Here is a 12,099-nt window from a genome sequence, read left to right on the forward strand (position 1 = left end):
ACTGGACAGTGTTCACGAGTTTCTGAGGAAGCAGGTTAAATTTGTTGAAGATGCAGAAGCTGTAGAGGATAGAGCAGAAGAAGAAGAAGTGAACTACATTGGTGGAGCTGGATTCCAAGGTTCTGGAAACCAGGGTGGAAACAAAAACTCCTATGAAAATAGGAGTAACTTCAACCAAAACTCGCAGTACTGTGGGAACCGAAATTCGCACTGTCGATTTCCGTTTAAATAAGGAAACTAGGAAAACCCTAATTTCCCAGAGGTCCCGGATATCTGCTAATACCACACGCCAAGCAATCAGAACACAATAATGACAACGATACTATATAAGAAATCGAAAAGAGAGCAAAGTAGATCTTATTCTGAATTCGCGTTTGAGCGTTACAACAAGGTAAGAGCCTGGGCTACGAGAGCTGTCGGCGAGATTCCTAGTTCTAAACCCTAAGACGGCAATAACCTAGTTGAGTCGCAGCTCGAATAACAAAAACGGAAATATGCCTAATTGCTCTAAGTGCTAAGTTTGCTCTGAGAAAAGTCCTCCTCTATGCCTCTCGCCTAGGACTCCTTATATACTGGCTCCTAGGTCGGTTTACGCTTTTCCTCTTCTGCCCTTAAGCCGCCATAGCATAAAATGGAGATATTTCAATTTTTCAATCTTCGTAATTATCTTCAAAATTTCGTATTTATCCGCGGAAACTTGACATTTATCTTTCCTCGCGAACCAAGCGTAAACCGTCATGCGGCTTACGGGCTGTTGGTTAAGAAATCATAAGTTAGGCCTCGATTCATGTCTTAGGTTCCATTAGGCCGTCTTCTGACTCGAAGCGTTTATTACAGCTTCTTTCGATAAAGAGTGAACTTCCCGCGGTTTTTACCGTAAAGTTTGATCGATGACTTAGAACGGCGGGAAACGTGAAATGGGTTCGCTACGGTCTTCGGGAGATAGCATCGAAGGGTAGACAAGAATGCATGGACTAATGTCGTAGCGACTAAGCTTCGGCTCGAGCTCGGTCGCTACGTAGCGACCGAGCAGACGCACACTCGGTCGCTACGTAGCAACCGAGCTTCGGCTCGAGCTCGGTCGCTACGTAGCGATCGAGCGGAAAGAACGCTCGGTCACTACGTAGCGACCGAGCTTTGGCTCGAGCTCGGTCGCTACGTAGCGACCGGGCGAAACACGCGTTCGGTCGCTGCGTAGCGACCCTTTTCGAGCTCATGTCCGATGTCTCGTGTTTCCTCCGCAAAGCTTTTCGTAAGGAAGAATATATTTTGAAAAAGTATTTGTCGAAGAAGGTTTTTCGTTTTCTTCTTCGGGGATTTGGACGTTAACTTCGTCGTAACCGTTTTCGACCCCAACAGTTAGGCCCCCAGTTCGTTAGGATCGTGGATTTCTAGTGAGATCCCATCGTGCGGTATGGCGAGTTCGGACGAGATTGGTGTATTTGGGCGAAGTTCGTGTCCGAAAATTCGTAAATAAATAGTAATTTCTCATTCCTATAAGAAGGGAGGTAATTTTTTCACAATCTTTACACTTACTCATTCTCATAGAGAGGTTTCTAGAAAAATTCTTTCTTCTTTCTCTTTCTCTCTATCATTTCCTTCTTGATAAAAAAGAAAAACACGAGATGTCGAGTAAGAAGAGGAGTTCGAAGAAAGGGTCCTTGCCCGCGAATGTTTCCGAAGAGCTCCGTGTGCCAAAGATGGAATTCGTTCCTCATTCGGTAGACCCAGCCGAGAACGAGGCATGGTGGGTGGCGTGTTATGGTTCGATCACGCCTCCCAAAGAGAAATGGTTCCCGGTCATGAACCATCGCCCGGTGGAGGAAGGTGCACCAAGTAGGAGTACTAGCGAATTCCTCGAGGTTATGCGGTCGTTCTACCATATTTTAGATGCGGTGGAGTTCAGGGTTCCTCGTCAAGGAGAGCGCGCTAGTAGTCCCCCGGAGGGTTACTTTACTTGTTACGAAGCATTCGTAGTGCGCTGTCGTTTGTGGTTCCTGATTCCCGAAATTATCGTCCGCGTGTTGGATCGTTTCGGGGTGGCGATAAGCCAACTGAATCCTCTTGGCATCCAGCTACTGATTGGAGTCCTGATCCTGAGCTACGAGCATGGTCTCTCCCTCACTTCCAAGCGCTTCTTCGGTTACAGATCATCAAGGATACGGACACGTACAGGCTGGTTCCTCGAAACTTCAAGTCAGTGGTAAAGGGGTTTACTTCTAACTTCAACTCGTGGAAGAAGTTTTTTTTCTTCGTTCGTGTAGACGCCGCGTCCGTTGAGGAGAGTTGTATCCCATTGTTCTGGAGGTTGCCGAACGATCGTCCCTTCATCAATCCTCTTGCTCCGTTTCTTGAGGACATTATTGCGGAGAGGGATATGCTCAGGAACAGTCCTTTTTTCTGTACTTCCTTTACGCCGAAGAGAGTTCGAAAAGCGCTGAGGTTTGTGCATCCTAGTCCTGCTTTAGGCGGAGAAACAATGAGTGATTCCGAGCCTGATGACCAAGGTCCCGACGCTGCTCCCACGATCGCGACGGGGTTGAACTCTTCAAAGGGGAAAGATATTGACCTCAGTGACCTGGAGTTTTCGGTGGACGATTGCATGCTTCAAGGATGGGATCCGGACCTTGCTTTCGGCGCTGGAAGCGGTACGAGCGAGGTCCTTATTCCGGACTTCGATGATTTCTTCGCTGGTCTTCCGTCGGGCTTCGATGCTCCTCCGGCCACGAACGAGTCGGGGAGGCCGAAAGTCGTCGCGGAAGGATCTCGTATCATCAACGGGGTATAAGCTTTAAGAATTTTGACGATCGTTATTATATATTTTTTTTGCTTATAACGTGTCAATCGGTTTTACAGGGCTTGAACTTGCTTGGATCGGCCATTGAGGCGAGCCATAGAGAGGCCATGATCTATCGCTTTAAAGCGGAGAAGGCGGAAAATGATCTTGCTCGCATGCTAGACGAGATGTTGGCGCGAGATGCTCAACTCGCTCGTGATCATGCCAGGGCTGTTCTTAGGGCGGAACGGAAGGGCAAGAGGGAAATTATCGAGGTGATGAAAACTCGCGCCTCTCAATTCCAGGTCGAGTACGGGAATCTCAAGGACGGTTTCAACTCGCTGGGCGACTTCCGTGAGTGTCGCGGCTCAGTCGGGAGCCTTTGGAAGACGCGGGCGGATGATTATGTTTTCAAGAGGGAGATGAAGTTAATGAAGGGTGGCATGAAGGATCATGCTCACGCTGAGACGCTCATTTCTCCGATCGATGGAAAGATTCAGGGATTCTGGGATCCCATCCCGGTTTCTCCTGATACCGTAGAAACCTCGACCGATTTTGCCGGTGATGATGAGGAAGTGAACCCGCGGATGCATTCGGAGCTTCCTTGTCCGGGAATTTCAACTTTGATCTGTGAGTGTTTGACGGGAAGAAGTTTTTCCCTTATCGAGTATTTTGCAGCCAATTGTGGCCTTTGTTCATATGTGTCCGGCCGAGTGTGGCCTTCGAACTTTGTATGGGCCTGTTTTGGCCGTTTTTATTTTTATCGGGACTGGCCGTTGGTGGCTTTGAACCCCTACCGCTATGCGGTTTATATAATGGATGTTTGTTTGAGTTACTTTGTTTCTAGTGGGTTTGAAGTAAACATGAGTTGTCTTCTCATATTTAACTTCGTTGAGGCGTTCAATATGTTAGTTTGTTCGTGAGTTTTTTCGTAGAAATTATTTATTCTTACGGACTTTTAGGAAACGTCAAGATATGAACGGAGAGACATGTTTTAGGATCTCGTATCGTTTAGATATCATGTCTTGAGATGTCTGAGACCTATGCGATGGGTTTAGGGCAAGACCTAGGTTTACTCTCGGTTTTAAGTTTTGTGCGGTGACTAGCCGGCTATCGATTTTCTTTTGCGATTTCTACCTGATTCGTACCGTTTTAAAGTCCGCGATAGGTTCTCGGCTTATATGACTTGTATGGCATGAACCGAGCATCTTTCCAGAGACAATTTTTAAGCCAACTGGAAGTGCTAGACCAAAATTTCAGATTTTTTTTTGTAGCGCGCTTTTGTCCTTGTGTTGGACGTTCGAAGATCAAAAGAGTGATCAAGTTGCGTTTGTTTAAGACGGCTGATGTGTTCGTCGGGGCCAATCGACGAACGGAGTGTAAGATTTTTATGGTCGCGTTCGGACAATTTGTTCGTATCGTCTCGACTTTTAACTGGGCGACGTCTCGCAGTTATTTCGAAGACTATACGTATATTTTCAGTGCTGAAGAGAGATTGTTTTGCGATTTTGGGCCGTACGAGGCTGTTGACAAGAGTATTAACGTTTGTAGATTTTCTAAGCGTGCTCTGAGACTTTTGCGTTAATTGAAGCGCAAGTGTCTTAAAAAGGAGCGACCCATATTGTAGTAAAAAATTTCGAAATCTCTAAAGAACTCGATTACAATAATGCATCTTTTCCTATGTAGGAGTATACGAGTATACGCACCCACTCACCCCCCCCCCTTTTTAGAGAGGGGGATAGCTGAACTCGTCTTTCGACGAGCTGCCTACGTACCTCTTTCGAGGTTCAAGCCATCTCGTAGTTCTATTTTATGCCGCGAGCGTTTTTACTCGGCGATTGTCGCCGTGCTGACCGCCTTGATCGTGATGACCGTGGCCGGGTCAGCGTTCTCTTCCGGATGATCCGGTTGAGTCGTAGTGGCGGCTTCGGACTCGTGGTGAGTTTCGACACCCGAAGCGTTTGCCTTAGCAGACGATGTTAAATCGTCTTTTCTTGAAACGTTTTTGGTCGAAGATTTGTCTATCTTCGTGCGCTTGCGATTTGCCGTTGCAGAGGTCGTCATCTGCCTTAACTTGTGCTCCGTGAGGTAGCACAGTCGCGACTGTTTCTGACATCCCCAGATAGCTGCGACTCCGTTCGGGATCGGCAATTTGACACCCAGGTGGTACGTCGATAGAACGGCTTGCATAGCGTTGAGCCATGGGGTTCCCATGATCATGTTGTAGATGGCAGGATGATCGACTACCGCGAATTCGACGATTTTTGTGATCTCCTTGGCCATGACTTGTAGCTGAATCGATCCGAGGGTCATCGATACTTCGCCTGAAAAGCATGTGAGCGGTTTCGGCGTTGGAGTTACTTCTCCGAGTTTGATGCTCATCCGATTGAGAGTGTCGCGGAAGATTACATTGACCGTGCTTCCCGTGTCAATGAGTACTCTTCCGACTTCCAGATCCCGTATGACGAGGTCTATGACGAGCGGATCGCAGTGAGGTTGATCGAGCCCGCCGGCTTCCTCCTTTGTGAAGGTGATTGAGCAATTCTGATCATCTCGGGTAGGCGACTGATGTGCCGTAGGGTAGCGCACCGGGCAAAATTGGCATGCATGGCTTGATCATGGAAAGCAGTAAAGATATATGTTCATTGTTTGACTCATATCTTCCAAACCACGAGGCTTCTACGCATGAAATCACTTGGACAATGTTCTCAACTCAATTACGGAGCTCCTTGAAGAAGAATCAGATCAAACGGAGTTCATATATGATAGTTATGCTATTTACAAATCAGGTGATCTTCAGTTCTCGCGAATTCAGACCACCCGAGAAGCTCGAAATGGCTAACCTTCTTTCTGATGAACCAACGGTCCATTCAATCATGACAAAGGTTATTATTCATGTTCTAAATGTTCAAGAAAGCATTGGGCTTGATGGTTTTCAAAAAGATTCAAAAACGAGCTTGTTTGGGCCAAATGGAGAAACCGATAAAATATTGGCTAAGGGAAAAGATGGATTTCGACCAGGCCTCAAAGGGACATGTCTTGGCCCATATCAGGAGTATATTCTTCACCTTTCAAAGTCCTGGTCGTGGCTATATGAAGAGGTAGTCCAAGTTTCAGTCAAAGACTTTATTTAGTCAAGTCTTTGTTTCTATTTCCAATGTCTTGTTTTTAGCACATTTTTCTTTGGATCTCTACAACTTGTAATCCTATAAATAAGGCCTTAGAGCCACGAAATAAAACAGATTGTTTTTCCTTTTTTATGAGTTTCTCTCATTGTTCTTTGTTTAGAACACTTCTTAGTTTCTTGGTGAGGTTATCTCCAAGTTTCGATCCTTCTTTTGTTGGACCGGTGCGTCACATCCGGCAACGATCGAAGTCTGGTAGTATCTTTGGGCTATTCCGCAACCCTTAGTGTCACCCCTCGATCCATCAGTTCTCAATCCTCTCGGATCTGAGTTCATATAAACCTTACCGAAAGAGTGATCCCGTTTTGGGCGTATCAAGTGGTATCAGAGCCACTCTTCCGGTATCTCTTTTCATTTCATCTTTCACATCTCCATCTTCTTCAAACACTTCTTCTTCTACCTTTCTTGAATCCGGGCCCCTCATTACCATCCATTTATAAAAAAAAAAAAAAAGATTTACGATTTGATTCAAAAAAAAAAAAAAAAAAAAAAAGTTCAAAGTTTGTTTTGTGGATTGGTGGTGGAAGAGAAAGCCTGCTGGCTGAGGAGAAATCCAGCCTTTGAGGTGGTTAAAACGGATTTCAAAAATCAAAAATCTCTTATCTATCTATCTTGAGAAAAACCCTTTGTTTGCTTTGGATCTACCCATTGGGATTCTTGATTTGTTCTCTTAGAACCTTGAGGAGACTCTTGAGTGACCACTAAAATCCTAGAGAAACACTTGTGTGGGTGAGATCAAACACTTGAGAGTGTGAGGATTATTTTATCTGTTAACCCTTTTGCGTTGAGTAATTTTTCAGGATAAAGATGTTTGGTCTTCACAAGGGAAGTAGCAAGAAGAAATTCCAGCGAGAGGCTAACTTTAAATCTTCATCTCAAAATTCATTGAATGTTTTTGATGATTTTGTTCCTGTGCAGGAAAGACTAGCCCAAAGAAGACCACATAAGATGCCGAACAGGAGGTGCAAAGAGCAGTTCAAAACGTCCAAAGGCGAAGCTGATCCAAAAAGGAAACATTTTCAGTTTGATGTCAAACAATTTTGTGATAACTTTGTGAAGGGTGTGGACAAAGCCCTCAAGGACGTCAGCAAGAGCCAAAAGAAGAGCACATCCACACGTGCCCCAGTAGCTGAGCCATCAATTTTCATCAGTGAAAAACCCAAAGGTAAATCTGAAAACAACGTTGAAGATCTAAAAGATTTTTCAGATTCTTTACCAATTTTTGATAAGTATGATGAAGAGCTAATGGAAAGTTGGATCACTTGTGAGGATGAATGTGATCTTCCTTCTCCAAAACCTGATCTTATGTTTGATATTGATAATGAAGAGACTAATGGACTAACCTGTTTTGAACCGGAGCATCCGAGTAGTCTTGTTCTAGTTTCACAGGTTTTTGAGGAAGAACCATTGAACTACCAACATCAAGGACCACGTCTTGAGACTAGGAGACCCTTGGACAATGATCTTAGTCCCATCTTTAATGAAGAAGACGAGCTTGATCCAATCTTTGATGAGGAAGCACCAAGCACATCATCCATCATCATAGAGAAACATCTTTGCTTTGATCCAGGCACAACTTCTACGCCTTTGCCTAAAAAGCACTGTGAGAAACTTTATTTACTTAATTCTCTGCCTGAAATGTTTGTTAAGATCAGTTCTCCTGTTGTAAATCGTTTTGGTTTTGACAAAGTTAAAGAATATTGTGTTTCAAATTCTGTTTTTGATAACATGATTCATTCTTCTGAGAAATTTGAACTTGACGGAATTCTTGATCAAAAACGTTTTCAAAATGGCAATGACATCCATTTTGGATTTGTTTTGAGTCTTGATCAGTTTTTGAAACATAGCAAAAGTTTTGATCATCTTGAAAAGTCATTTGAGCTTGATTTGCAACAGTCTGATTTTTGTGCTAGAAAATCGTTTGATTCATCTGTCTTCAAAGAAAATGACTTTAATCTGAGCCCTTATAGACATGAACTGATCACTGGTAATTTATTTGCATCCACTTGTGCCTTGGACGAATTTTTGGTTAAGAAGTTGCTGAAACAAAAATCACATAGAGCTGTAACCGATTTTATTTTTGATTCTGTTTTGAAGCTTGATAACTTGTGTGTTGAAACTGATAAACCTTGGCATTATTTGAAACCAATGTTTGAAAATTGTGTTGTCTTGAGCTTTGATGTCATCTTGGTTTACAACACATTCTTTGATGATTATCCTAAGAGCTTGGATCATGTTCTTGATGTCCTAAGGATAGATAAACTCTTTGTTTATTTCTCTCGCAGATTTGATGTGGTTTCCCTAGTTGTTTTGAAAGTACAGGATAAGTATGATCAGTTCCCAAGGAGAGAAAACACTGGTGAACGCCAAAGTTCTTATGTATCAGGGACATGGAACTGGAAGTACTTGAGGAAAACAAGTCCAAAACTCCAAGGAACTTTCTGTCCATACTTTTCCTTCATTGAATTTTATATGATTTTAAAATTCGTTTTCTCTTATTCATTTCCTTTTGATAGAGGTGAAATGGATTTGAGGTCAAATCCTTTTCAAGAGGGAGGGAATGATGTGCCGTGGGGTAGCGCACCGGGCAAAATAGGCATGCATGGCTTGATCATGGAAAGCAGTAAAGATATATGTTCATTGTTTGACTCATATCTTCCAAACCACGAGGCTTCTACGCATGAAATCACTTGGAGAATGTTCTCAACTCAATTACGGAGCTCCTTGAAGAAGAATCAGATCAAACGGAGTTCATATATGATAGTTATGCTATTTACAAATCAGGTGATCTTCAGTTCTCGCGAATTCAGACCACCCGAGAAGCTCGAAATGGCTAACCTTCTTTCTGATGAACCAACAGTCAATTCAATCATGACAAAGGTTATTATTCATGTTCTAAATGTTCAAGAAAGCATTGGGCTTGATGGTTTTCAAAAAAATTCAAAAACGAGCTTGTTTGGTCCAAATGGAGAAACCGATAAAATATTGGCTAAGGGAAAAGATGGATTTCGACCAGGCCTCAAAGGGACATGTCTTGGCCCATATCAGGAGTATATTCTTCACCTTTCAAAGTCCTGGTCGTGGCTATATGAAGAGGTAGTCCAAGTTTCAGTCAAAGACTTTATGTAGTCAAGTCTTTGTTTCTATTTCCAATGTCTTGTTTTTAGCACATTTTTCTTTGGATCTCTACAACTTGTAATCCTATAAATAAGGCCTTAGAGCCACGAAATAAAACAGATTGTTTTTCCTTTTTTATGAGTTTCTCTCATTGTTCATTGTTTAGAACACTTCTTAGTTTCTTGGTGAGGTTATCTCCAAGTTTCTATCCTTCTTTTGTTGGACCGGTGCGTCACATCCGGCAACGATCGAAGTCTGGTAGTATCTTTGGGCTATTCCACAACCCTTAGTGTCACCCCTCGATCCATCAGTTCTCAATCCTCTCGGATCTGAGTTCATATCAACCTTACCGAAAGAGTGATCCCGTTTTGGGCGTATCAAGTGTTACCGAAGAAATTCTCAATTTGAACTTAATCTTTTGTGTTCTAAATCTGAGAAACTTGCGCATGATTTGAATTTTTTCTTTAGGAACTGTGCTATCACGTGCCCTGACACCATTCTGGTGTACAAGACTTACTTTGATAGGCTTCATGATGATCTGAAACGTGTGCTACATGTTCTAGGGAAAGAAACTTTTGTTTATGATCTGAACAAGTACTTGTCTTGTACATATGATCCTGTTATTTTAATGTTTGTTTTGAGTGTCCAGGATAAACAGGATCAGTCTCCAAGAGGTGTCAGGAACAGAAGCAGAGATCGTGCTTATCAGTTTAAGACTTGGAGATGCATGTACTCGAGGAAACCAACTTCAAAACTCCAAGGAAGTTTCTTTCCAAAATTTTCCTTCACTAAATTTTACATGATTTTTAAATTCTTTTTGTCTGATTCATTTCCTTTTGATACAGGTAAAATGGATTTGAGGTCAAATCCTTTTCAAGAGGGAGGGAATGATGCGCCTCGGATCATAGACCCGGGCCAGGATGATGCGACCATGGCTGAGCCAGATGATTCTTCAACAAAAGACAAACCAGGATGGATTAATGGTGAGGATACTGATCTAAAACCAGCTGATGAGACTGAGGACGAGCTGGAACCAGCTGAAGAGAGTATGCTTGAGCTGAAACTAGCTGAAGTGATAGTAGATGAGCTAGATGAGCTGAGTGAGATAAGTGATACTAGCTTGGAGCTGAATGAGCTAAGTGACACTGAAGATGGAGCTGGTTTAGTTGCTGGGCGAAATGAGCATTTTTCAGCCCAAAGAAAAATTCATAACAAATTCAATTTGGGTCGGTTTTACACCAAATTCGACCAGACCTTTCCTCAGTCCATTTCAAGCCCATTCTCATCAAGAATGCCAAGAGGGATTCAGCAAGGAAGTCTTGGTCGTGCATGGGAAAAAGAATTCAACAAAAATCATTAATTTCGGTCTTTAGTCAAAGTCTTCATTTCTAGTTTCCATGTCTTGTTTTTAGCACATTCTTCTTTGGATTTCTACAACTTGTAATCCTATATATAGGGCCTAAGAGCCACAAAATAAGATAAGCTTTTTCCCCTTTTATTTGAGTTTATCTATTTGTTCTTTGTAGAACACTTCTTTGTTTCTTGGTGAGGTTATCTCCGAGTAAACAGCCTCGAATTCGTTGGACCTGTGCGTCATATCAGGCAACGTTTAGAAATCCTTCTTTTGGTGGACTTGTGAGTCATATCAAGCACCAACTGAAGTCTAGTAGTATCATTGGGCCATCCGCAACCCATTGTGTCACCGTTCAATCCATCAGTCCTCCCTTTTGGCGAGTTCATATCCCTTTAGTCCGGTCGAGTGATCCTTCCCTATTTTAGGGCGTATCAGCGACCATGTAGGCCAGTTTGCGCTCGACTCCGCCTTCCGCTGGTAAGCCTTGATGGCTGAAACCGTATCGTTGCAGAATTGCGATCCTCCGATGATCATGTTGACTCTGTGATGATTGTTATCGTTCCCCTTGTCGTCTGGCCTTCTGCCGCGTTTATCCCCAGATTGATTTCTTTGAGGAGATCTCTCTGCGGGAGGATTTCTGTCCGGCTTCGAGGGGCGATCGGTTTCCAGGATGAGATCTTTCACGCTGGTCACTTCTGAGAGCTCTCCAGCTAGTAGCTTCGCGGCCAGACTTGCTCCCAAGACTTTGCAGTTAGTCGTGGAGTGTCCTCGGGACTGGTGGAACTCGCAGAAGGTGTTTTCATCATATCCTTGATTGCAAGTCCACGTATTACCCGTGGTTTGGCCCTGGTCCGAGCCGATTGCGTAATTGTGCGCTCCTTGGAGAATTTCCCCCTCGTGATGGACGTACTTGTCGTTACGAGGGTTCTTCTTCTTCGTTTTTGGATCTACATCTTTCGAGGATGGTCTCGCCGACTTATGTTTTTGCGACAAGACTTTCGTTTCTTCCTCGATCATGATGTAGTCCGTCGCCTTGTGGAGGGCGTCCTGGATCGTCCGTGGTTTGTCGAGGGATATCCATTTTCTGAATTTCGACTTGTACCAGAGCGCCTTTCTGAGCGCATCGATGGCCACCTTGTCGCTTATCCCGCTGACCCTGGACATTACCAACTTGAATCGGCTGATGAACTCGCCGAGGGGTTCGTCTTCCTTCTGGGACAGACTCCAGAGATCGACATCAGAAATTTCTCTATCTATGAACATAGAGTATTGTTTGAAAAATTCTGATGCGAGCTGTCGGAAACTTCCGATAGAGTTTCGCTTAAGGCGTGCGAACCATTCAAGGGCTGCTCCTTCTAGATTCTCGACGAACAGGCGGCAGTAGCCGGCGTCTCTTTCGCCGTCCTTCAGCCTCGCTCTTCCCATCATGATGTGGAAAGCCTGAAGGTGCGCTCTCGGATCGGTCGTACCATCATACTTCGGTACTTTTATTTTTCCTGGATCGGATACCCTCATATCTGAGATGCGAGTGGTAAAAGGGGTCTTCCGAGCCCCTTCCAGCAGCCTGTCGATCTCGGGGGCCGCGCTGGTAGCGTGATGGATTTGGGATTTTACGACTTTTACTTCTGCTGCTGTCTTGGTGATATAGTCGCGAAGAGCGCGGATAC

This window comes from Brassica napus, chromosome C4 (assembly GCF_020379485.1).
Source record: "Brassica napus cultivar Da-Ae chromosome C4, Da-Ae, whole genome shotgun sequence".
Classification (NCBI taxonomy): Eukaryota; Viridiplantae; Streptophyta; class Magnoliopsida; order Brassicales; family Brassicaceae; genus Brassica; species Brassica napus.